Source organism: Podarcis liolepis, assembly GCF_965112155.1.
Source record: "Podarcis liolepis genome assembly, chromosome: 9".
Lineage (NCBI taxonomy): Eukaryota > Metazoa > Chordata > Lepidosauria > Squamata > Lacertidae > Podarcis > Podarcis liolepis.
Window position 1 is genome coordinate 49,856,920 of NC_139564.1, and position 26,465 is coordinate 49,883,384.

The 26,465-nt window shown below is 40.2% G+C and overlaps 1 protein-coding gene and 1 long non-coding RNA gene across 41 annotated transcripts in view; one reads left to right on the forward strand and one right to left on the reverse strand.

Moving 5' to 3' along the window:
- Positions 1–26,465, forward strand: part of TENM3 (teneurin transmembrane protein 3) — a 1,268,022-nt gene that overhangs the window by 843,849 nt on the left and 397,708 nt on the right. For 27 of the 40 annotated variants that reach the window (XM_083459440.1, XM_083459473.1, XM_083459433.1 and 24 more), the window contains one exon: positions 17,392–17,491. The exons of 3 other annotated variants lie outside the window; for them this stretch is intronic. The gene's annotated coding sequence lies outside the window, so the exon portion shown is untranslated. Of the gene's footprint in view, positions 1–16,896; positions 17,492–17,855; positions 17,987–26,465 lie in introns of those variants that run through there. 10 more of the 40 variants (XM_083459435.1, XM_083459450.1, XM_083459445.1 and 7 more) reach the window with 6 other exon arrangements.
- On the reverse strand, positions 4,550–6,678 carry LOC310686515. Its single transcript, XR_014515973.1, has 2 exons — positions 6,599–6,678; positions 4,550–4,646 (listed from the first exon to the last, which is right to left on the reverse strand). It is a non-coding gene; the product is annotated as an uncharacterized lncRNA (long non-coding RNA).

Below are 26,465 nucleotides of genomic sequence, written 5' to 3' on the forward strand. Positions count from 1 at the left end.
AACTTCATATCTCAGTTGATCCAGAATGAGCCATGTCCTTGCTAAGAGGTAGGTGATTTGGAAAATTTTCTTTTTCCCCAGTAAATCACAGTGGAGGCATACCTCACAATACCTGTCTTGAACATGAGGCAGCTGCAAGGGATGGTTCAGTGAAAATATCCTTCTGCTTTGCCCCACTGGATATTCAGAATAACCAAATAACAGAAGTTCTGAACTTCCTTTCATAGTTATTTGATTTGTTTCACTAAGAGCTTATAGCCTAACCAAAGGGTATTGAGTTCTCTTCCTTCTCTGTCTCATCTTATAATCCAGCATTGAACTGGCTGTAGGTCAAAATGTAATGGATGTAGTGTAAAAAGGCTACACCAGGGCAGGAGTTAGATACCACATTTTAAAAAATAATAATAATGTCGTTGTTCACTTTATGCTGCTATTTTAACATACATTTTGATTCAGGTAAAGTTCCTTTGCTCCACCACATTCCCCTTTAAGCAGGATATACCCTTTCTCAATTCTTCATGCTTCTCTGTAATTCTTTGAAATATTTTAATAGTATGCCAGTTAAGAAGCATAGTGGACGCCTTTGCAGATACCTACCTGAAAGTTACACATGGGGGTATGAAAAACTATAAAAATTATTTTCAAAACGTACAATAAAGTAAAACATTGGAGGATGGCCATAGTACCATAGGGACATCTTGTGTCTCTCATTCCCCATAGTTCAGACCAAAAGGTGCATTTGGAACTAGCAGGCCAGATGCAATCTTATTCTCCTTCTCTTCCCTTCCAACTGCTTTCCCTTTTCCTATTAGTGTATAAAGGTAAAGGTAAAGGGACCCCTGACCATTAGGTCCAGTCGTGGCCGACTCTGGGGTTGCGGCGCTCATCTCGCTTTATTGGCCAAGGGAGCCGACATACAGCTTCTGGGTCATGTAGCCAGCATGACTAAGCTGCTTCTGGCGAACCAGAGCAGTGCACAGAAACACCGTTTACCTTCCCGCTGGAGCGGTACCTATTTATCTACTTGCACTTTGACGTGTTTTGGAACTCTTGGTTGGCAGGAGCAGGGACCAATCAACGGGAGCTCACCCCGTCACAGGGATTCGAACCGCCGACCTTCTGATCAGCAAGTCCTAGGCACTGTGGTTTAACCCACAGCACCACCTGCGTCCCATTAGTGTATATGTGTGTGTTATTACCATTATCATTTTATATCCACCCTCTCCTTCAAGGAGCTTAAAATGGTGTACATGGTTCTCCCCTTTTCCATTTTATCCTCACAACAACTGTGTGAAGTAGATTATGCTAAGAGACAGTGACTGGCTCAAGGTTACCCAATGGCTAAGTGTTTTGAATCATGCTCTCCTAAGTCCTAGTCCAAACTCTAATCACCAACTCTCTGTTTTCTTCACGATCTAATGGTCACTAAAATCCCAAACTGGCACATTTGGAAGTTTTTGTTGGAAAGACAAAGCTTGAGTCAATTGTTGTTGTTGTTTAGTCATTTAGTCGTGTCCGACTCTTCGTGACCCCATGGACCAGAGCACGCCAGGCACTTCTGTCTTCCACTGCCTCCTGCAGTTGGGTCAAATTCATGCTGGTAGCTTCGAGAACACTGTCCAACCATCTCGTCCTCTGTCGTCCCCTTCTCCTTGTGCCCTCCATCTTTCCCAACATCAGGCTCTTTTCCAGGGAGTCTTCTCTTCTCATGAGGTGGCCAAAGTATTGGAGCCTCAGCTTCACGATCTGTCCTTCCAGTGAGCATTGAGTCAATTAGCACATCGTATTTTTTGTTCTCATCCATTTTCCTCATACAAATAATATATTTCTGTGAGAAGTGTAATGTAGATAAGTGCTCCAACTTCAACCATCCGAGAAGTTACAGAAGGTACATCCCTGACCAGGGAAATTGCTGTAGCTGCACCTTGTACATTCTCATCTTGAGCACATATTATACTATTCTGGTAAGTGAGCTATTCATACAACAAGAAATGTTTGTAAAAATGAGGCTATTTTTGCCTTGTGCTGCTTGTGTATCAGTGTCTGTGTGAGAAGCAGAGACAGCAGAAGCTGTATTACACCCTGTGTAAAACCTAGTTGGAACACTGACCTAGTTAGATCAATGAGATTGCTCCGTCCATGTATCGCTGTTAAAAAGGGGACTCAAGCAGCTGCTATGAAATCAATAAAATATTTAGGACAAATTACGATGAAGATCTAGTCTTTTGGATAAGATTAGTTTTTTAAGGGGAGAAAATCCCCAAACTCCACTTACATTCATTAATCTGTATTGTAATTGTTATGCACTCATTTGGGGAAACTTTATTTTATTAAAAGTAATATTTAAACATTCAAGTCATCTTCAGCTAAGTGACTACTTTTATTACCACTGTTTATGCTATGCTTCTTTTACGCACCCACCCCAAGTGTGACATGTGCACTTTAAAGTAAGAAACATTATTCATGGAAATAAGATAAAAACGGCTTACAGTTTTAAGTATTGACTTGACTCCTAGCCTTTGATAATTACTTCCTATCTCCCTGGGCTGCTGTGATACATACCTGCAAGGTGTCCAAGTCTATGTCAACACTAGAAAAAACATGATAAAATGGAGAACCTGCCATTGTAATTCTAATTCGCACTTACAATTGTGACATCCACAACATGATTTAGCCATTTAGTAATGCCAAAGTAGTTGATTCCTGAATTCTTTTTAAAAAAGAAAACACCTCATGGATGTTTAATTGTGATGATGTTCTGAGTGCAGATTCACTTTAGTGCTACATCCAAGATGCAGCAAGAAATAGCTTTGTACCTTTTGCAATGATTCTGATAGTTCCTGATCTCCTAATTTGACTTTTGGGGATTAGAAAAGGATTCAGTACAGTTTTGTTGATATCAGGAAACTATTTGCATTAGCTGGTGTAGGTTTTCTGCAGTCTTTTTGTTGATACCTTCCCAGTGCAAATGGTTAAGTGTACTGTGGAGACAAAGTGACTGTGTTGATTTCTACCGCTACGGTTTTAGGGCATGGTTTTATTATGCCAGAGAGATTCCTGATTGCCAAGTTTTGGCAGCTTTCCATTCTTAATATTACATTAGTAGTGAAAATTGTTTAAATAAATAGGTTATGGGGCACTAGGTATTTCTTTTAGCAGCTTTCTTTCTGTTATTATCTGAATATGTTTAGTATTTCATATTGATATATAGATGGAGTCTTCTAAATCAATTGTTGTTTGTATGTCTTATTCAGCTGCATCATTTGTTCACTGATAAAGTATTTGAAATAAACAAAAAAGACACAAGGACTGCACAGTTTTTAAAATAATGTGAAAAAACCAGAACATTACATCACTATTTCTTTTGGGAGGAATGAACTAATAATATGAACTTATATACAGCAAGTGAAAATAATTTGCCCGATGCTCACCTCCTCCAACAATGCAGCAAATATTTGTTGTTTATATTAGTACTATCACAGTCTTATCAGCGCATCTTCACTGTGATCATTGCTGTGTCTATGTCTTCTCTAATTTACTTAGGTTTTCTACAGGGACTACTCCATTCGGTTAGGTCTCATTCTCTCAGGCATTTAAGCAGCCCACTGGAACTTAAGTGTTATCTCAAAACAAGTATTTAGCTGAACTTGCGGAGATGCTAGCATAAGCTCAGTTCTGTTTTAGCCTTGTTCACAGCTTGCAATGTGCAGAGAGGGCTCTGGCTTCCTGTTGCTTTTGCATATGGCACTAAATTTAGTTCTGGCAAGAATCGCCATTTTTTTGACCTGCTTAATATTGGGGTTCCTACCCATCAGGATTTGCAATATTAGATTCAGTGTTAGGCACTGTGCAATTTTTATTTACATAGCTTGATGTGCATCTGCATGTACAAAATGAGCAAGAGCTGGAAATATGTTTATTTTCCTGCTTCGGGACCAGGGCATCCCTCCTCTTACCATTCTCTGGCACTTCTAGGAACAGGACATTATAAATATCGCCTAGACTGCAAGCCTAAAACTCCAGCTTGAGCTTCCTCTATCTTTCTACTGCAGTTCTGCTCCCCCCCTCCCCCCGTCTCTTAAGGCTACATATTGTTTCCTTGCATGTGTCTGAAATGGCCAAAAAGTTAAAATAAAAAAAATAAAATAATTTCTTCCAGTAGCACCTTAAAGACCAACTAAGTTAGTTCTTGGTATGAGCTTTCGTGTGCAAGCACACTTCTTCAGGTATCTTTAAGGTGCTACTGGAAGAAATTTTTTTATTTTTTTTATTTTGACTATGGCAGACCAACATGGCTACCTATCTGTAACTGGCCAAAAAGTTGTTTGCTTTTGCACAAACATTTTGATTATTAATAATAAATCTCAGCAAAAGGGATAATTACATGGAATCTCAGTTTTGTAATGTTTCCACATGAAGACGCAAGTGGAGAGTGAAGAACAGAACATCAACTGGACACTTTTGATGGAACAATAAATAGATTTGTCAGGCTTAAATCTACACTGTAGTGACGAACCCAAACACATTAATGAAATAGAAAATACAAACCTTTACATTTGTTGTGTTTAGTGGAGACTTCAGAGTCCAAATTTCAGAGACATTGAATATTCTCTAGTATAGCTGAATAAGATTAAAAGGTTCATGACCTGGGGAACAAGATAAAATACTAATCAGTCCCATTTATCATTCATTCCACCAATCAATCAGAAGTTATTCTATGTGCCAACACAACTTGTGAGTTAATATTGCCTTGGCCATCAGTAATGTCCTTCAGGATAACCTAAAAAAAGACCTATCTTTAGCTGCTAACGACAGAAGTAGCAACAGGTTTGATAAAGCAGCCATTATCATAATTGTGACCATGATGTGAAATCAAGGTATTTGAATCTGCTGACACAAATTAGGTTGTGGCTTGGTTTGCACATCACAGTAAGCTAAACTACATGCTGCATGTGAATGTGCATACTCCTGAAGAGAAGCATGCAACCACTTTGCTCCTCCCTGTCCTTTTTATTCCCATGGTGCATTTAGCTAAGGCCTGGCTTTGTGGAACACGCCCTCCAAACATGGGCTCATGGTTAAGTTCTCTGCTCACAAACAAGCTTTGGCTACAGCTTAACTACAAGTTTGGGTTTGGACTACCCACTAAGCTAAATCTTGACTTATCATAGAAGTAGTCAAAAGGCCAGAGAGAGGCAAAGCAGCTGCAAACTCCTATCCAGGAGCCTGCTTGCTTGCATAGTCTTGGCAAGCTATCATTTGGCTTATTGTGTCTTGCAAACCAGGCCAGTGTGGCTCAGAATTTCCATGTGAATTAAATATCTTTCAGTACCTTATTTTCAGTAAGCTACCATTTCAACTGAACATGTATATTTACATTGTGTAATTCTCTTAATAATTCTTCCCAACTCTTATGGGAATAATACGTTGGTTTTCCTGCCAAGAATCTGACACCCATTCCTGCTCACTCTACAGACCTCTGTTTTTAAAGAATTCCAGCACTATAGTTGGGGAGTCTGGTTGGGGAGTGTGAGTACTAGTTTAAAAACCAAAACATATCAGAGTACTGGGATAATATAGCTGGCACCAACCATTTTATATAGTCTTCTCCGCAGCTAAGTCTGTTCCACTTTCCTTTAAGTACAGAAATATGCTTAGGATCCTAAATCTTTAACAATACGATGAGTACCATACATCAGTATATTAATGTGTACATAATAGGTTACCCACGGGGGAATTAGTAATACCATTATGTTGACAAAAAAACTTCGTCTGATTGCCCCAGTCTATCAGTATATCTCCTGCAAAACAAATGATGTCATTCAGTAAGGAGTTGTCTTCCATTATAATAAAACCCATTATAAGCTCACAGTCTACCATTCAGATGAGGAATGGTATTTAGAGACTCACGTCCAAGTTCTGCTGACCGCAGTCACATGAATTTTCCTGCCATATAATTAGAACTGTGTGGAAGGGTGTTCCATTTTAGAAAATCAGAAATGCAACATGTCTGAGATAGAAAGAAACTCTGTGTGTACTGCATAGACAAACATATTGATTAAATTTTATAGCAATTTGGACAAATGGAAGCATATTTTGGTTTAAACAGATAATTATATAATGTATATTTGAATATTTCACCTGTACTGTGCCCACTAATTTAGTCTTTTGGAGATTCCAACTAGAGTTGCAAACTTCTGAGCAACATCAAAGAGTTTCCATTTAAAAACATATTAAAACTTTATCTGAGAATATTCTTGTCTTAAACTTTAGATGTAGGGGAGAATCCTTTCCTCTACATCCCCTAGGGCATTACTTCTTAGACTTTTGAAAATTGAGGCCATCTCCAGAATAATGAAGCTAATCACATACTCCTAAAAAACCCTATGTGTACATTGCTAGTGGCCCATAATTTTCAAAGTATATGAGGCTAGCATTCGTATGGAGCTCCTTTTACCCCATTTCATCTGTACCTTGTTAACTGAGCCCATGTAGTAGCATCCTGAAGCATTAAACGGGTGATATTTCTGTGTCCATCCACTTGTTGAATAGGTAGCAATGCCCTGGTTTTCAGGATTTAATTTGTGCCAGGTCTCACCATGATTTCAGTCTTGACAACTGTTTTCAGTGCCAGGAGTCCAAGACTATATCTGTTGTTGTTGCCATCTGTCTGTCTCAAGAGACAACGGAGTGCAGCCCCGGAGATGAAGTCAAATTGCTGCATTAGCAACACCGAAATCACTACCCTGGAGCACAAGCTTAGGCAGTGTGTATGGAGGTCCTGGACTGCCCAGATAACAATACCCTCTTCATCAGCCATGCTGATGGGGTCCAAAGGAAAGCAGAGCAACCGGTTTGCCACCAGCTAGGCTGCAGGAGTTACCAGAAGAAGGTGTACAAGGCCCCATCCAACAGTCTTAGGGACTCCACTCCTGATTTGTGTAGGGTTTCCTCCTTAGCTTTTTCTCCTGAAGATATCCTGCAAGGCAACAAAGGTTAAGGATCAGAGAACCCTTACCTGGTTTAGCTGGCCAGTCTAAGCTGTTTACCAGGATGTGACTGGTGTCTGGGACAGCTTCTGGGAGCCACAGGTGTGAGCTGAGTGCAGGATGTGGACCAAAGGTGGACAGCCCAGAAGGAGCTGTCCCCCACCACTGCCAGTACCTAGTGTAAACCCTCAGAATGCTACAAGGAGGGGGAAGAATTGGACTAGCCAAGGTTCTGCTGGATCCTAAGCCCAGCTATCAGTGATGGACTAGATTTGGGCCTCTCTGATGTGCTACCCTAGAGCTGATGCACCCGCCCCACCCCCCACCTCAGAATGTGGGGAAGACACACTACCCTACCTTCTGCTCTGGCCAGCATGAGTGGCAGGGCTTCAGATATGATGGTGGCTCTGCTGCTCTGTTCAGCCCCACTGGTCCCTGGTCAGGAGTTAGGATTGCTCCCTAATTTGGTTTGGATTCAACCCTTTTCTTTTGACCCACTCTAGCTGCTATGCATACCGATTTTGCACCATTAGTGCCACTTTCAGAAGTTATTGTGTCAAGTCTAATGCCATGTGTAGAGCTCAATGATTATTTCTTTTTTGAAAACTGCTGCAAGTATGTTGTTTTGAACATTCACAAAGTATACGAAAAGCTAATGCATTTTGTGTATTATGCCAGCCTTCTTGCTAACATCTCGGTATTTGACCTCAGCATCTAGGACTATCAAAGCAAATACCATATGAGAGGTCAGTGTGATAATAGATTCTATATCCTCAGATTTTTTTTAAAAAATGTTGTCTACAATTATGCAGCCTTTACAGTATTTAAATTGACTCACAATCTGATTCAAAACATCCACAAGAAAGTCTTCCTGGCCTGAATCCAAAGAACTGTGCAACTAGTTTCACATGCCAAAGAGAACTTTGGATACATTTCCCTTAAACAGCAGCCCCTTATTCCACTTGACAAACCTATTTTGAACTGAAGGGCAGTTTCAAAAGTAGTTTGTGACATGTCTGCTATTCAAAGGGGCGTGGAACATCAACTGGGCATGCCCAAGCAGTTCTCTGGGTCCCAGCTATTGGATCAAGTAGGGCTTGCTTCCTAGTAAGTCTTACTTAAGATTTCAGCTTCAGCCCACTGACCTTTCATTATTGTATTCCTACTTATAATTAAGCCCTCTCACTGAAGCATACAACAATTTTTACTGCACTATTTTTGTCATTTTAATCTACTGCCTTATCTGTTAAATTACAATTTTAAGGATGTCCCAAGATCTTACAGAAATTTATATGTGCTTGTGTTGTGTGTACCTTATACTCTTGTGAAGAGTCTATTCTATGTGATACAAAAAATATAGCAATTCAACTTTATAGTTGTATGGAAAGTAACATCATTAAGCTCCCTCTGCAAATATTTTTACTGCCATTTAAATTTAGACTCTTGTCATATGTCACATTTGATTTTATTTTATCTTTAGGCTAGTGAAAGCATAGCTAAAGGAAACAATCTTGGCTAAGCATGCCTTGAGGGTCCTCTCTGCCTGCTTTCTTCATGCCTTATACTTTTGTCACTCGAGCTGCATAGATGCACTCCAATAATTAATAGTAAACCGGGTGGGGAGAAAAAATTATTGGACCCCTTCTTGAGATCTTGTGTATAAAAAGAAAAAGTTCCCATGAGTGAAGTATATAAGTTAGCTTTTTTCAGGAAAAAGAAAAGGAATGAATTACATTTTTCTTCTTGTCCTTTAAATGAATAGCATAGTTTGGGTGAAATTATCAGGCAATTGCATGCCTTTTATGCAGATAATGCTATTTGATGAAAGCGGTGTTTTGATCTGCTAAGGATAATACAGATCCAGGGTTGGATTCATTGGTAAGAGTAAAGCTGTCTTCTGTGATAACTTCATCTCAGCATGAGGTCAGACGGGGGAAACTGGGATGGGGGATTAAAAAATGACACAGTCGGAGCAGTATTCAGTTCCCTGCTGTGCTCCTGGCTGCACACTATAGCTTATGTTTCTGATCTGTTATGGTATTGTCTGCTTTTCTCTCCCAGAGCAGAGATTGCTTAAAACTTTTCTTTTTTCAGCTAGAGGGATTAGTTCAGTGCAGCTTTTTTAATTAAAGAAACTGTATCTTTTTCAAGGCAATTTAAGGCTGCAGTAGAAGGCCACCAGCATTCATAACTTAGTACTATTAACTATAACAAAGAGTTGCTATACCTTTTAAATTTTAAAATAGGAGCCAATCTGCAGAATTTTAGAATTCATAATTGCTCCTTACCCAAAATAAGTAGCACTGAATGAATTACTGTCTAGCAGCTTCAAATATGATGCATTCCATTTGGCTTAGCTTCCTTTATTTAAACCCCCATGGTAATTGTAGAGTGTTTTAATTGCATAAATAAGTGAAAATAGTTCTGGTGTACGCCTCCTTTGTTCAAAACTTATAAGGAATATTTATCCATTAAAAAATGTCTGTACATATGCAACACACACATGCATAAAGTATTCAGTACTCAGGAAATATAAATTTGAGATGAATTTACAGCTCAATTTAACCAAGGTAAATTGATGGAAACCTCAAATATTTCAAATAAGGCCCATATGGTGATCACTTTACAAAGCATATAGGGATGGTGCTTGGGTTGCAACATACACATCTCCAGCTAAATTCCATGTCAGATCAATTAGAAACAGTTCTCCTGGACAGACAGGAACAGAGTGTGTTGCCACTAGACTGACAGGGTATAGACATGAAAGCAGCAATACTAGGTCCTTCCTATTATTATTATTATTATTATTATTATTATTATTATATTACTTTAATTGGAAAACAATATTGTGTTCATATTTTTATTAGTCAACATATATAAGATCAGTTGTGTAACCCCTCTCCCCAATGAAAGAAATTATTTCCCCCACCACTTTTCAGTCAGGCTGGTGTATACTGCTGGATGTATCAACTTGAAAGTTTTGCATTATGTGGTCCCTGAGACCTGTAGCTATGTTTGAGCTTAACAGTTGATGGCAACAACTGTTAGAAATTATTTCAAGCATTCTGTGGTCAGAGGAAATGGTACTTTAAGAAAGTCTATGAGGGTGTCATAGTTGAAACTAATTTTATTTCTACTCCAAAAAGTAAATATGAATATACCATAAATATATGTATTGGTTATCTGTATACTATATACAAATATATACAAATGTGTGATATATAATTAAGGACCATAATTAATGTAGCACTTTTAACTTGGAAAATATTTACATTTGTTGTGTTGCTTTTTTGTTCCCATTTTATGGAGAGAGAATTGAGGCTGCGGGAGAACGATTTGGCTAAATAACTCTCTTGCCAGCTTACACACTAAATCAGCGGCTGGATAATATTTTTCACTCAGTTTATCTACTCTGTCTTTCCATCATGGATGTTATAGGCAATTACCTTATAGTATAATATTTGACAGTAGATCCTGAGAAAGTGAACGTAATTCCATTGATTAAATTTAACAAGGTTGTGTAAGTGGCCATTGGGGAACATCTACCAGTGTTAAGGATTCTTCACAATAACTCAAGTGTGGGCAGGGGAGCTGAAGCATTTCATATCAGAAGATTGTACATGCCTGTTTTACTGTAGGTCCTGGGAACCTGCTGTCAGTCATAGTTTTCCAATAAAAGTGTGTATGATAAATAGACATATGAGCAATCGTCTCACATGAGATGGACATGAGCATGGGATCCTCATACCTGTGTCCGTTGCAGACTACTGTGTGATATACCTTAAAGGTAAAGATAAAGGGACCCCTGACCGCTAGGTCCAGTCACGGATGACTCTGGAGTTGCGGCGCTCATCTTGCTTTACTGGCTGAGGGAGCCGGCATGCAGCTTCTGGGTCATGTGGCCAGCATGACTAAGTTGCTTCTGGTGAACCAGAGCAGCACACAGAAATGCCGTTTACCTTCCCGCCAGAGCGGTACCTATTTATCTACTTGCACTTCATGCTTTTGAACTGCTAGGTTGGCAGGAACAGGGACCAAGCAATGGGAGCTTACCCCATCGCGGGGATTCGAACCGCTGACCTTCTGATCATCAAGCCCTAGGCTCTGTGGTTTAACCCACAGTGCTACCTGCATTAGGATTCCCTTAAAGACAGTTTGGCAACTGATAAAGAATTTTGCTGCCAGTTTATTGATGCGTGTGGATAGGGGAGAACATACTGTATCTATTCTGAGTTATCTGCATAAGCATTAGCTAAAGTTGTTTTTAGACAAATTTTTATAGTAAGTACAGAGCTTTAAATCCTTTACATGCCTCAGGTCTCAAGTACCTTAAACTCCCTAAGGTTTTAAGAATGGCCACTGTTACCTTCCGATAGGTATTGTTTCTAGGAAGGCAATGATATCTTACTTGATGAAGGTACTTTTCTATGGTGACCCCAGAGCTATGGACGTTTTAGTAGGTTTCTCCTTGATTTATTTTTTGGTAGCAGGTTAAATTATGTTTAATCCACTGGGCATTTGGAAACTAGGTGTAGATATTTTACTGTAGATTTTTGGTACTTTTGAATTATGGTTTTATACTGCTTGAATTTGATATACATTATATTTTTTGTTTCTAGCTTCTGTAAACCACATTGTTTACCACATTTTAAAAAAGAAATATGTAATTAATATGAAATTGCAATGACTAAAATTTTTGAGTGCAGCATACTTAAGAAATTACCATGGCTATGTACAAAACCTTGCTCAGTTAATAGTGGCAATAGTATAGTGGTGGTGATGTATGACAGCACGAGGATCCCTTGGATCCCTCCTGCCCCAGGCAATATGTGGACTCTGTCAAGTTGGTTCTTTTATGAGTCCATAGTAAAGAGGGTCAATGCCTGGGTGAAACTAAAGTACCATGCTTTCACTAGAGGTCAACCTCATCTAGAGCATTGGTTTATGCAGTGGAACACAAACTAATGTAGCAGAAAAGCATGACCCCCATTTAAAGGTTGATTTGTATGATAATCAGTACATTCAGTGGCTCCAGAATGGATGCATGTAGGACCCTAGTTTGCCTTAATTAAGGTAATTAAGACATATTTCTCATTGCAGACAGCCATTTAATTTTAGAGCTTAGTCAGTGATCTGAGTAGAATATTTGTTTTGCTAATTTATGGCCAAGCAAACTAAATTTCTCAAAATACCCATGGCAGCTTAGTAATATTTCTTTGTAAGGATGTTTTATTTATTTTTTTAAAAGAAACTTATCATATTTCTCTCTTAATGCAGTAAACTGGAAATACCTGTACAATGAAAGCTGCAGCTACAGTTTTGTTATATTTGACCTCAAAATCAAAAGACCCATTTACTAATTTATTAATGGGCTACTGACAGGGCACTGCAGCATACAGCATAGCTGAAAGATTTGATTTTAAACTGATTTACCTATTTAATTGGCTTAGATCCTAGTACTTTATTTTGATGATATTGTGGATCAGTCTGCTTTGTGAGATGTTGAGAGATAAATTGGGGCTTAAGTTGTAAACATTTATTTCCCATTAAATCTGAATGTTCTACCTGCCACCCCCCATTTTTAAAATAGAAAAAGATAACTAGGTTTATTTTCCTATGGCTTTTCTAGGATTTTTCTGCTTAATGAAAATTCAGAGTCTATAGTAACTTCATGTAATTACAAGATCTTCAGGCAGGCTGAAAGATTTTTTCAGCTGTCGTTAGGCACAAATGGATACCTGCCCTGCCTCCCAAATATAAGAAAATAGCAGCAGCAAAGTACAATTAGTAAGTTGAGGGGGTTATCTTTGGAGAGCCTTTGAGTAACCTGATACCACGCTGATCTGCTAGAATGCTCTCAGACTGCATGGCAAATATGCCCCCAAAGGCAGAGGCTAAAGGGGAGGCAGAAAAATGACCTAACTCTGCTGTATTTTCCAGAGGAAGTCCTAAATGACTGTTCAGCCTGATCCAGCTCAGGGATAAAAACCATGGAGCTAATTGTAGGAAGAACAAATGGGAATTGTAACTGTCACATTATGGCCAGCCAATAAGATTGATGGAGCAACTGAAACACCCCCCTTCTTCTTTTTTTAATATCATGCTTTCTTCTTATCCACAGTAATGCACAGAACTTGCTCTTTAACTCCCACCCAGTCAACCTCTTATCTAACTATCCTCAACCACATCTTGACGCATACCCCCAAAGCAAACTTAGTGGTTAGAAACAATTTCCTCGGATATGAGTTGTATTTCAGTGCCATTTGACAAGCATTTTTTTAATGCACTTGAGTACCTTTAAAAAGGAGAGAGAGAAATAGAGAGAGAGAGAGAGAGAGAGAGAGCGCAGCAGCAGCAGCAGCAGCAGCAGCAGCAGCAACCACTCCCCTTCTACATAGAAGAGGTAGATTAACATGGAGGGGGGGCATCAGGGCAACTTTACAAGTCTGGAGAGGACATGCCAATGCCTGGATTTTCCCCCTCCCCGTTTTTATGGGTAGCTTCCAGCAGGCAGGAGCCAGAAAGTCGTGCGTCGGGGTTCAATCCTGCTGTTTCCTTTCAATTACACCTTGGATCTAAGAAGCCAAAGGGACTGGGAGGCTCTCCTTGACACTTTAATGCTGAAACACGTGCAACCTTTTTTCGTCTGGTACTGCAATATAAAAGTTTATTGCTAGTTGTCGTGGGGTGGGAAGAGAAGCAGTCTATTAAATTAATGCGCCGGCTAGACTGTAGATACGGGTGTGTTTTTTTAAATAAAAATATTATTAAATATTTTTAGTTCAGTCACGTCTAGTGACAGACTTTGGAAAGATGTTAGGATATTAGCCAGATCAGATCTGAAAGAAACGTGACTTAACGCACTTCAAATTAGCTTAAAGGCTAAAGCGTAATTAAACTCCAGTAAGCTTCATCCTCTAGTATTAAACTTACCCTCCGATCCTAAAACGCATTACTTGAAAGTAAGCCTCACAGCTTTAAGCAAGACGTTAAGACTGGACTGCTCCTCTCTGTTTTAAATAGTATTTTCTTTGCAAGGTACTTATCCTGTGGACTCGGTCTCTGAACTAGAAGGGGTGGCTTTCAACATATTCGCTACATCCCTTGCTATAAAATACACTGAAGAGAGGATAGAAAACGCAGAGGGCAGATCTGCCTAAAGAGATGGGAAAATTTGTCCTTCCCTTGGATCTTTGCAGTACTTTTCCTCTTGCAATTATAATGTTAGATTCTTTTTTTCTACACAGAGAAGCGAATCTAACTGGGGTGTGGGGTGTGACAATTACATTTACACTTAATTTTTTCCGGAAATGTACCCCCACCCTCCAAAAATACCCTTCCTACACTATACTTTCCTGTTTACTCACTCCTCCGCATAGCAGTTTCAAATTTAAGTGTAGCCCAGAAAAATGCTTTATGTTCGAGGATTTCTCTCATCGGTGCTGCGACTGCTTTTAGGAGGCAGCCCAAAGGCAGAGGAAGCTGCTGGGCCGTCGCTATTTTTTGAGGAGCGAGAACTTGAAAGGATTCTTTGATGAGCCTTCGAAGTTTCTTTAACTGCACCTTGCCATTTCCTTTCCACTACCATGGTGGAATCCGGTGTCGAAAGCTGCCTTCAGAGCCCACCCTCGCCCATTGCCACGCGCCTCTCTCTCCAACTAGTAATTTCAGTGCCCTTTTCACACGAGCGGGTTGGCAGCCTCGGAACTTGAGCGGGCTGTTTAGATTACGAGGGCGTCGTGCCTCGTCCCCTGTCGTGGCGAAGAGATTTGTTTCATCACTGTGCTGCCCAATTTCCTGCTGTCTTCACCTACCGAAGGGTGTTTAAACACGAGTGTGTCACTCCTTTTGCTTGCAAGGCGCAGTCAGGAAAGAGGATTTTACGTGGTCAGAGTAGTGCCCACATTCGTTAACCGACAAGGTGAGCGAGGTCTTTTGGAAGGAAAAAGTCAGCTGCCGTCGCAGGCACCGGCCCCCACAGGACAGCAGCCCAACGGAGATTGCTCAGTATGTGGCCACAAACCTACCTGTTCGCCCTCGAAGAGCTAGCTCCCTGTATGGCAGACTGGCCTTCTGCCATGCCTGCTGCACTTTTTACTCCACACACACCTGCTTTTCACCCACGGACCCACCCACCTACTTTGTTTGTTGTGAGCCTCGATCCTGACGAAGAGTTCTGTGAAGCTCGGAAGTTAGCTCGGTGCTCTGCGATTCTACATGGTTCTAATGTATTACGATACAAGAGCGTTACGCTACTGTCTGTATCTGTTTGCATGTACATCCTCTCTTGTGAATTTAATACACTTCCCCATCACAAGTTTTTGAAACCTGGGAAGGCAAGAGGGGGGAAGCGTGTATATGTGTGTGTGGTTTGTTGGGGGACCGACGGCTTTCTGGCTGCTGTGTTACACAGGACGCAAGGAGTAAGGAAATGCTAGGATGTCCAGCAGACCATTTCTCCCTGTAAAGGCGCAGTCACCTAGGAATATTAACTGAGAAATAAGTGGCTTCTCCCAAGTGAGTGAGGTTAGTGTGGCAGCCTCAAAGAGAGAAAATATCCGCACCACCAAGAAAATAAGGTATACATAAGTATTACTGTATAGGATCTTAACAGGGAGGCGTAAGAGGAGACAAGAGAAAAGACGTGGCATGTTATCTTCCTCGGGGCGGGAGAAAGAATTGACGCGGACGCGGACGGGAGTCTCAGTGTAAACTTCAGCTTCGGAGCGGGCAGTTGGCGGAGTCGTCTCTTGCCCAGCAGATGCCGCGTAGCCCAACGAGGCAAGAGCGCGCGTCCGGGTGCATGCGAGAGAAAGTGAGCGAGGCAGTCACACTTTCGCCCGCTGCGCGCCGAAGAGGATTCGTCCCAGCTAAGAGCGCGTTTCCCGCGCCTAAATTTCAGAGGGAGGGCTGGTCCAAAACCCGCCGGTCATTAAGAGGAAATGAGACAGGGACCGACTTCCAGGCTTGCGTAGCCGTGCAACTCAGCCCTGCGCCTTTGCATTCGGCGCTAAATCCCAGCAGAGTTCATTAGGACTCACTCCGAAGTGCGCCTAGGATGGCAGCCTTAATTACAGCCCTCTGCTATGCTTCCTCATCAATCTCGGAGGCAGTCATTTGCTTAGCCACCCTCGCTCTAATGACTCAGCTGACCTAACATGCCCAGCCTATGAAACAACAGCCAAGAGGAGGGAAATTAAAAGTGGGGGGTAAACTACAGTAGAAGAAAAACAAACACGCGCCACCACCAAAGTATTGCCTAAGAATAGCAGCGCCCTTCCCATCGCTCTGAAGAGAACAGGGTCAAGTGCAAACATTTAGCGCAGTTATTTTCGCACCACCCTCTAGGACGTATAAATAAGGATAGGTGGAGAGATAAATAGGCAAATTCCATCCCAATCGCAAGCGGTGCACACCCGAGTCCCTCTCCTCCTCGTTCAGGCGGCGGATCTGGGCGCATGTATAATGAGGATCTGTAAGTTCATTAGTGTTTGCAATCAGCGGCACGCAGACACCCTCATCAGGGCAGAAAGCTGCAAAGAGCCATTCATCAGCGTGAAGTGTTGTTCACGGATGACCCCTAAATCATGGCACTAGTGGTAGATGCACTGATTGGACACAGCATGGGAGCCTCGGCACTTTACATTAACCAACGGAGGCAGTGGGGAAGAGAAAAGGGGACGAGGCGGAGGTGGTTCAGTCCATCTGACAGCAGAAGGCAGCAAAAGGGACGCCTTGGCGGGAAAAGCTCGGGCAAGGAGAGCGGCTGCCCGTTTGCCAAATGCCGGGGCAGAGGAGCCGATGATTATAAATGGCCAAGTCCATTCCCCAGCGCCTCGGCCAGGGGAATGGACCTCCCCTCGCTTTATGGTAGGCGCCTCTCTCGCGTGTGCGTCTCTCTTCCCCTCTCTGGCGAGGAAGGCAGGAGCTGAAGCGGCTGCCTCTGCCGAGCCTCCCTTTGGGGTCTCCCCCCTCGCTTTATAGTTAGATCCTCCCGGCTGCTGCTGCTGCTCCTCCTCCTCCTCCCCCTTCCCTCCCCCCGCCTTCTGTGGCACTTTATTTTTGGGGGTCGTCCTCGCGCTTTCTTCCATCTCTTGAGAGAGGGCGGGAAAAAATAATAATAAACTCCCCGCGCGCGACTCTTGCCAGGAGAAAGACGAGTAGCCCGGGGAGCTGCGGAAAGTGAACTCCTCGGGGCTTGCCCCTCTCTCTCCCTCCCTCCCTCCCTCTTCAGCCTCCCCCTTCTCTTCAGCCCCTGGCAGGACAGGGAAAGGAACTTGTAACAGTTTTCTTTTTCTTCTCTCCCCCCCTCCCAATTCCCCTCATTCTCCACCTCTTTCCCGCGATTTCCCCCCTCTCTCTGTCTCTCTCTCCCTCAACCCGCTCCCCGTTTTTGGCAAAGTGTATGGTGCGTGCGCTGCCGCTGCTTCTGCTCTTCCCGGCGCTGTTGGGCTAACTGAGGAGAGAAGGCGGAGGAGAGAGTCCGCGCTAAGGCGCCCTGGGTAAGTGGCTGCGTTTCGCGCGCTTTGCTGGTCCTAGTGCCCGCGTCCCAGGCTGAGGTACCGAGGAGTTCCGATGAGGAGCCGGTGCGCGCGGCGGGGCGGGGGGTGGGGGAGAAAAGGGGTCCTTCTTTCCCCGCTTCCTTTCCCTGCTCCCTCACTTTGAACTCTCGCCTATTTGGAAAGCTCCCCTTGAGTCGCCTGGAAACTTTTTCTTTTGGTTTGGGCTTTTGTTCTTTCTCTCTCTCTCTGCCGGCGGCTTCGCTGCCTGTCAGCGGGAAGAGGAGCAGGGACGGCGAGCGGGCGCAGTTGGGGGTGGGGAGGGGGGCGAGAGAGACAAGAGAACCCAGAGCGACTTTCGTTTGGTGCCAAATGTGTGTCTTGACGGTGCCCTGTGGAAGCGATGCAGCGCTCCGCCGCCGCCGCGAAGTATAGATGTTTCTGAGACTGTGGACACCGCAAGAGGCGCAGAAGGAAGGGTAGCATTGCGTGTTTGGGGTGCGTGTGGGGGGGCGGGGGGTGATGGTTGCTTCAACTTGATCAGCCGCCACCTCGTGCGAGACAAGACAGAAATGTTGCCTTGACTAGGAGACTCGTCTGTTGACATACGTGGTGTCGTCGTCGTTCCAGCGTCCTTTAATTTCTAAGGGCGAGCGGAGGATTTTGCCTCTTAGGATTCAGTAGGTTGCGCTTTGCTGATTTATCGACCTTCTCTGGTCACGCAAGGTGTACATACGCATTACTTATCCGAAACATTTCCCTCCTAAGCAAGCAAAAATCTAGTCTTCTACGCTACTGGACTCTATACTTTAGATTTAGCACAAAACTACTGCTTTCATAGCAATTTCATTTCTTTCCTTCCCCCTTCATTAGTCCAGACGTTTATTTGCAAGTGTGTAAGGGAAACTGAAGGAGTATAAATGCCAGCCTGGGCTTAACTTGTGGTAGACTTAGGTATGGTTTCTGTTATCTGTATGGATAAGATTGTCTCTTTTCATAGCAGTGCACTTCTTATCTGTTGACAACGTATTTGTCAAACCTTTGTAGACAGTAGCAGAATCCACTGGGTGGTCTCTGGAAGTTGGACGTTCAGACTTTACTTAGTCTTTTGTTACTGTGCAGTAACAGAAAAACTGTATTTTGATCTTTCTTTAAACTGTCAAAAAAGCAAGCACAAAAGAGACGTCTATACTCTAGAAGATCAGATTGCAGTATATGTTTAGTCTGAACAAAATCACAAATTGCTTATAGAATGTTAATTGCAAAGTATTTTTCTCCCATGCGTTCACTACCTGTTATCTGAAGTTTAATAATCTCAAAATAACTTTAATGGTAAATCAGAATATATTTCTGTAATATGTGCCTGTTATGTTTCTGTATGCGGAATCTCAGTGCTGTGATTGTATTGTGATTTGCAGTTTTAAAGCAGTTCATATAATGCCTTAAAACATGTCTTTGAGAGATCCAGTTTTTCACATATTTGATTTCCAGATTTAGGACTGCAGGCTGATTCCTGCTTAACTTGGGAGTAAACTGTAGGTGATTAAGAAGCACTTAATTCTGAGTAAGACTGCAAAAGAATGCTTGCGCTCCAATTAAAAATGCTCATTTTCTGGGTATGAACTCTAGTATGCATCAATAACTATAATGTATCGATACCTATAGTGATGCACTCATACAGATATGCATACTGAAGGTGTTCAGAATTAACAATTTTAAACCCCCTTAAAAATGCACATATATGCTTAAGAGTTAGCATATCCTGGCAAGGGTGGGGGCATCTAGGCCACCATAAGAACTCTTGACCATACACACAGCCTATATCAGAATCTAGGAAATCTTTTTTACTGTATTATGATGTTCTTCTTTCTCTATGGTCAACAACTGCTTACTCACTTTGAGATCCTTTGCTCCAATAAACTGAAGTGACTGGATTTAAGCCATTGTTGTCCCATTGGAGTCTATAGTATGATAGTTGGTGTAAATTAAAGTTATTGCACTTCTAATGTGGTAGATTGAGAGTAGTTTCAATAAATTTGAAGATAGAAGGCTTAAATGTGCGATGTATAATTTCTGTTGACCTAAGAAGTAAGGAGGAAGTGTTTCCCTGCATGTGAAGAAATAGAGGGGAACTATGGTTCTGATTCTCAAGCCAGTTATTTAGAGTCAATTCTTGCTCAGTAGGACTACTTAGGAGTAAGTGGTTGGCTGCGGTAAGTAGAAATAGTATAGGAAAAAGTACAGGAGAAATTGTATCCTGGGAAAAGTATTTTATAGGACAGGGAAGAGACTGCAATCATACTCATGACACAGTATCAAGCTCGTATTAGTAACACTCCTTTATGCAAAATATAGCTACTTGTCGTTCAAATGTCAGTAAAATAAAACATCTTGAATTGAATGAAGCTCAAGTATCCAATTGTGAAATTGAAACACAACACTATTGATTGAAAGCAGTGAAAAATGCTTATTGTCCACTCTATATTTAGCAGCCATCACCACCCCATGTCTGGAAGAATTGTCATATTGAATCTTAGCCATTTTCTAATATTTTCTTAAGAATGCAATCGGTGAAAAAAAATACTATGCTTTAAAAAAGCTTAGGTTTATGACCTCCATAGAACCTTGTCCAAGATTCCAGTACTGTCAAGATAACACTGCTGTTGGTTTCACTGATATTCAGATTAAATCCTACTGCCAGTGCAAGTCCACAGTTCCCAGAGAACCACCAGGCCTTATATACGATGGTGTATTGGAATGAGTAGTCCTCAAAAAAGCCAAAATGGCTTTAATTTAGGGTCATAAAATCAGGATTACCTGAATAAATGACTAAAAATGCTATCTTTAAATCTATCTTGACCCTATCAAGTAGTCCCATTGACCTCAACAGAATTAAGGCAGAATAGATAATTTTCAGATTGGGACCTAAAATTACAAGGTTTTTGTAATTTAGCAGAGTTCATACACATTTTAATTTTCATAATTCTTAAACACATCTATGACATTTTACTTTTTTAATACAGCAGTAGAGCAATTTTATGCATGGGGATGGCTACAATTTTCAAGGTAAATGAATAGCTTTCTGTGTTTGGTTTGGTTTGGTTCTCTAACCTGTTTGTAAGGTTTGTCGTGTTAACAGGTATATTGAGGATCTTAACATTTGGTGTGCAGAACAGAAACCTTCTGTTACTTGATTGTGAGGAATCTGTTTGCTTTAAGAGAACTCTACTATGTCAAGTGTGTTTGATATACAGTACTGAAAGAGACCTTTTCCTCAGTAACTCTTTGAAGTTGGAGGTTTCAGTTATGTTTTCCATTCATACTGTCTGCTTGAGAGTGGCAAGTTTGAAAGGATTTTAGTTTTTTTATTGAGTTATGGTGTTAACAGGCAATGACCTAAAGGCTGGCAAAAATTGAAAAATATTTAAATGTTAAGTATAATCTTAATATTGGCAGTTACCAGTTTTTAAGAAGCCAGGTTTTGAAAGTTAGAGATGCTGTAGAGGATATCACCGCAGAGACATACTCTCCCCTTTTTGGTTCTGAAACTAATGACTTGCTTTTGTCTTATAAAACCTGATTTATTTTATGTTTTCTTCATAGCAGGCATTATCATAAATGTTTTCTTATAATTGAGATTAATGTGGCTGAGCAGAAGGAGTGGTTTGGAGGGCTGTATTCATTTTGAGTGTTGTTCTAATCAGTTTTGGATACAGCATTTCACAATATATCAGTCTGCATCCAAACCTGCCTTATTATGTAGAATTAACTTGTTGGTGATTGATAGTAAGACTGCTCCATCTTGAGAAGTCATTTGTTTCAAAACAAGTGTTAGGGTTTCTAAGATTTTCAGACCACTGGGTCATGCAACTTTGACCTTATTGTGGCCTGAATGAAGCTTGAGAGAAAAACTGAAGAGGAAACAAGTTTCTTTTTTTGGGAGGGGGGACAATACAGGTGTTTAAGTCACTAATTAGAGACAGATTTGTACACTTCATCAAACCAAAGCATGACAGATATAAGAAACAATTTGTGATAATACTATTTTTTCTCTGCACTTCCATTTATTTTCAAAAATATTTTGAAATACGATGTTTTAAAAGAATCTTATATCAGTTTGTCACCTGGCTATCTGTTGCATGCTAATAGTAATTACTCTGGGGATGAAAGGTAATACACAGGGAAGTTGTTGTTTATCTTTTTCTACTGCTTTTAAAAACTGTTTAGTGGCTTCTCTAATTCCTGCTGTGAAATTTGCATATTTTCTCCTCTGTCTATATTCCTATCAGTTCTGTCAGCATTTAGTTCCAGACAAAAAGTAAATATTCACATTTTACAGTGGGGTTGATACACATATACAGTTCACTAAAATTATTCTCTGGCAGAAAAGACTGAAATCTATAAGCATTTTAAAATAAAGCAGAGAAGTAAAATATGATCCCAAGTAAAACAAACAGGGCACTTTTAACACACGTCAACTTAGGTCATTTCAGTAATATGAGATCTTGTTTATGTGGCATTACTTATATTTTATATTAAATATGTTGTTGCATGATTTATAGTTTGAAGAATGCCATTTTCAGGCTATATTCCGTTCTTGAGTGATGGGGGGGGGGGGGAATAAATTTCAGAAGTGCAGTTCCATTCAATTAGAAAACCACAAAAATGTCCCAATTGTGAAATGTCCCCTAAACTACTTTGTTTAATATTTGACACCTTTGTGGCGTAGAGGTGGTATGTTTCATAAATCTGTGGCACTGCTTTGTCTTCGCAGATTCTGTTTATATTATATATTAGTGGGGTAGCTGCACTTAACTCCCTTACGAGTTCTTAGAATGTGCATGGAAACAGTATTGTTTGCAGAGGGACTCTAAATATCAGGATGATATATATTTTCTATATGCAAAACATTAAAGTTAGTAGAAAACCTTCACATAAAAAGAGAATCTTAAATTTATTCATGTAGGAAATGTCACAGCAAAGAAGAAAAACCCTGCTTTTTACTTACTTTATTAGTGCCAAACTATGGTTAGGTATAAGGGATATTTATAATATATATTTTATAGCATAAACAAAGGACAGGTTGATGGTTTTACTCTGAATATCACAAGTTTCATTAGTTTGATATTGGTAATCAGTGCTAATATATTATTAGTGTATTAAAGTTAGAATGCATGTTAATTTCAGAGTCGAGGAGTAAATAACAAACACATTAAAATTAAGATTATTGGAAGAGCTTGGTCCGAGTATGTTGCTTATTTGACCTTATCCAGCCTCACTGATATATGATGATCACATGGATGCAAATAACATCTGAGTTTCCTGAGTCATCCCATGTGAAGAATTTTTTTTATTTTTTTTTTACAATTATAGTAATGCATTGCAGTAAACTGGTGTTCAAGTGTGGAAAAGCAAACATAGTGAACAAGTGTTTGTCTTTGAGGGGGGAGGAGTATTTCCCTCTAAGATGAACCATACGACAAAACAGGCTTTAGTTCAAAATACTATTTTGTAAAGCAGCAGAATATTATTTCCCTGTCATTGTATATGTATGCACAACTCAGAGTCTGTACAATAAACACTTTTCATCCTTTCATTTAATCAGAGGGGCACTTGTCTGCAGGATGCAAACATGCATTCTGTTTTTGTTTTTGTTTTGATATTCTTTCCACTCAAACTTTGTGGGGTGTTATGATCTTACGGACAATATTAGTGGAAATTGTGTTCACACAAACTGAGAATGCATGTCTGCACAAGCTATTGTGGTGATGCAATTCGCCATTGAAAGAAATGAGACTACTACTACCACAATAATTTGAAGATAGGACTTTACATTTCTTATGAGAATAAAAGCTTTATAAAACACCCACAACACTGTGATATTTATTCTTTTTTCTATGACTGTATTTAAAATATTAATGAACAATGTAGTCTACAAGGAAGAGAATAAACTATAGTGTAGTATTTATGTTCGCTTGAAGTTACTGCATTGGTTTGTCAGAGGAAAAAGTGTTGTAATGTAACATTACATTACAGTATCAGTGTTATATATTAATGTCTACTCAGAAGTCCTATTGTGTTAAATTGGTATTTACTCCTAGGTAAGCCTGTATAGGATTTGCAGCTCAAGTGAAGAAACAGCTGTCTGTAAACTAGTCAGTTTCTTTGCATTTTAAAGCATTATAGGAAAATGGCTAAACAGCATTAATTATAGAAATGGAGACATGGAATAATGTACTTAAGGCGGAAATTTTAAGCTTACTTTCCCAAAATCAAAACCATTGGATTTAATGGGTTTTACTTCTGAGTAAATATATTTCAGGATCTTGCAAAAAAAAAAAAGTTCTATCAGAATTAATAGCATTCTCATGTAATGGCTGCAATAAAATGTTTAAGTCACACTGGTTTTTTAATGGGAGGGACCCCAGTATGCTTAGCTGGGTGTAGAATTGCAGCCATATAGGTACTGGGTGTGGGATGTACGTTACAGTTGGGCTATAACAAATAACTGTATTGCTTGCTATGAGGAGCCTGAGTTTTAAAATAAGAAGGAAACAACCATTGTGTCTAATTTCGAATTAATTTTTTTCTGATACCTTGAAAATACTGTGGCATACAAAGAATTAAAAGTGCAATATTTGTTATAAATATTGCAAAGAAAAGTGACTAAAGATTTAATTCTCTTGTGAGCGGTTACTTTGGACCTTTCTGGGTAACATACAGTGGTACCTCAGGTTAAGTAGTTAATTCGTTCCGGAGGTCCGTTCTTAACCTGAAACTGTTCTTAACCTGAAGCCCTACTTTAGCTAATGGGGCCTCCTGCTGCCGCGCCGCCGGAGCCCGATTTCTGTTCTTATCTTGAAGCAAAGTTCTTAACCTGAAGCACTATTTCTGGGTTAGCGGAGTGTGTAACTTGAAGTGTATGTAACCCGAGGTACCACTGTACTGGTTAGTTGAGTAAGCTGTGAGTCAGGAAGTGCTTGATTCAGTTTAGCCACACTTGCACTGAGTGATCTTAGCCAACCCACTATCTTTCAGCCTCAACACTTGCTTTGTAATGTGGGAATAACAATGCTGACTTTTTAACAAGACAATCACTGGTAGGACAGCTGAATCAGAATTTGGGCATCAGCAATTATTTATGTTTGTATCCTACCTTTCTCATACCATGGTACCCAGGTGGTCAGTCATCCAGACATTGACCAGACCTGCGTCTCATGTGACTTTATGCCCTGAAAATTATCAGTCAGTTATTATTTCAATGTGTTGGGTGCTGTTTTCTACTTTGGATTCCCTGATATCTTGTATAGGTCCTGATTACTGATATCCTACATGTGAAGTGTTTTGAGCACTTAGAATATTGGGTGGAATCCAATTACTGCACTTGCACTCACAAAAGGGCTTTTGATTCAGCAGAGGCATCTGCTAATGGAAGAAGATGAGATAATTTTTGCCAATTCCCCCTTCTCCCACCGCTCCCCCCAAATCAGCTCCAGACAGTTGAGGAATCCTCTCCAACAGGGTGGAAGTTAGTGTGGGAGGGCGAAGGAGGGATGGCAGAAATCAACTATATCCTCTTCAGTTAGTGGATGCCTCTGGTACGTATATCAAGAGGATTTATGAACACAAATTCCCCACCCCCAGTATTATATAGAAATTACTTTGAAGTGAATTTTTGAAACCAAAGTGATGTTAAAACAGTGTTGCTATTTACGCAAATTATCAAGCAGAAGAATTTTGGTTAATGACTAATTCCTTGTCCTTTAAAATATCATTTAAAAGTTTTCTTTTAGCTATTTAGAAAGAAACAAGAATGTGTAGTGCTGTATAAATACAGTTGGCTGAATTTTGCTTATAGAGTGTCAAAATTCTGGTTAATCTGAAACTGCAAAAGTAATGAAATTTTCTTTAGCAGTAATACTTTATCTCTATTTTTTTATCTAATATCAATAGGCTATAACTACTGAAAAAACAAGAGGAGCATGCTACTAATTTCACAAAATGTCAAATTGTTGAAGTTAGTTTAAAAATTGAACTATGTGCAATTAAAGTGTTAAGTGTATTATTAACAACTATGGTAAGACTGAAAAATTAGTGTACATCCTCCTACAATTAAAATAGTACCATTCTTTTCACCACAAAATGTTTCAATATTGCACAGTTACTGAAATGTGGGTTCTGCTGCTAGTATTTCCTCTGACACCCCCAGGTGTTATTACTTGCTGTAATTTCAGAATGGGAATCCAATAGGATTCATCTGGTTTTTCTTAACTCTTTTTCAGTAGTTATTGAGGCTAAGAGGTCACTGTAATTTGACGTAGTATTAGATATGGTGTATGGTATTTACTTTGAGATGGTCAATTTCATTGCAATTTATATCTGTCTCAATATTAAGCAACTATTCTGATTCATTACAATGCATCAATAAAGCTCACCTCATTTCTAAACTACATAGTCAATTATAATTTTGTACTATTAAGTTTCATAAATTCATAATTTCTTCAGCTGATTGTCCGCATTTTATCCTGTACTAGGAGCACTTTTAAAAGTAAATTTAGTTTAATTTTTGCATTGAGATTTACCAGTGAATATAAATTTCTTAACATCAGGATAAAGTCTGGTACTTAATTTACACCACTGGAGTGGAAAGCTATTAATTTCTGCTTAGAGCTCTATATCACTTATTCAGGTTTAGTGGCATCCTCTGTAGTTTAACTGGGGAAAAAGCTTAGCATTGTTCTCTCAGAACGTTCTGTAATAGGGGTAGAGCAGCAACTGGACATGAATGAATGCGCATGTAATTCTCTAGTTTTGGGTGGGGTGGGGGGAGGAGGAGAAGGAACAGTTTTGAAGCTTTATTGTGCAATGACCAGCCAACCACGTTGCACGCAACCTGCTGTTGTATCCTGGTTTATAAGGCAAGTAAGTATCCCCACTAGTTTAGAAAAGCGGGACTGTCATAAAAGATGGCACACCC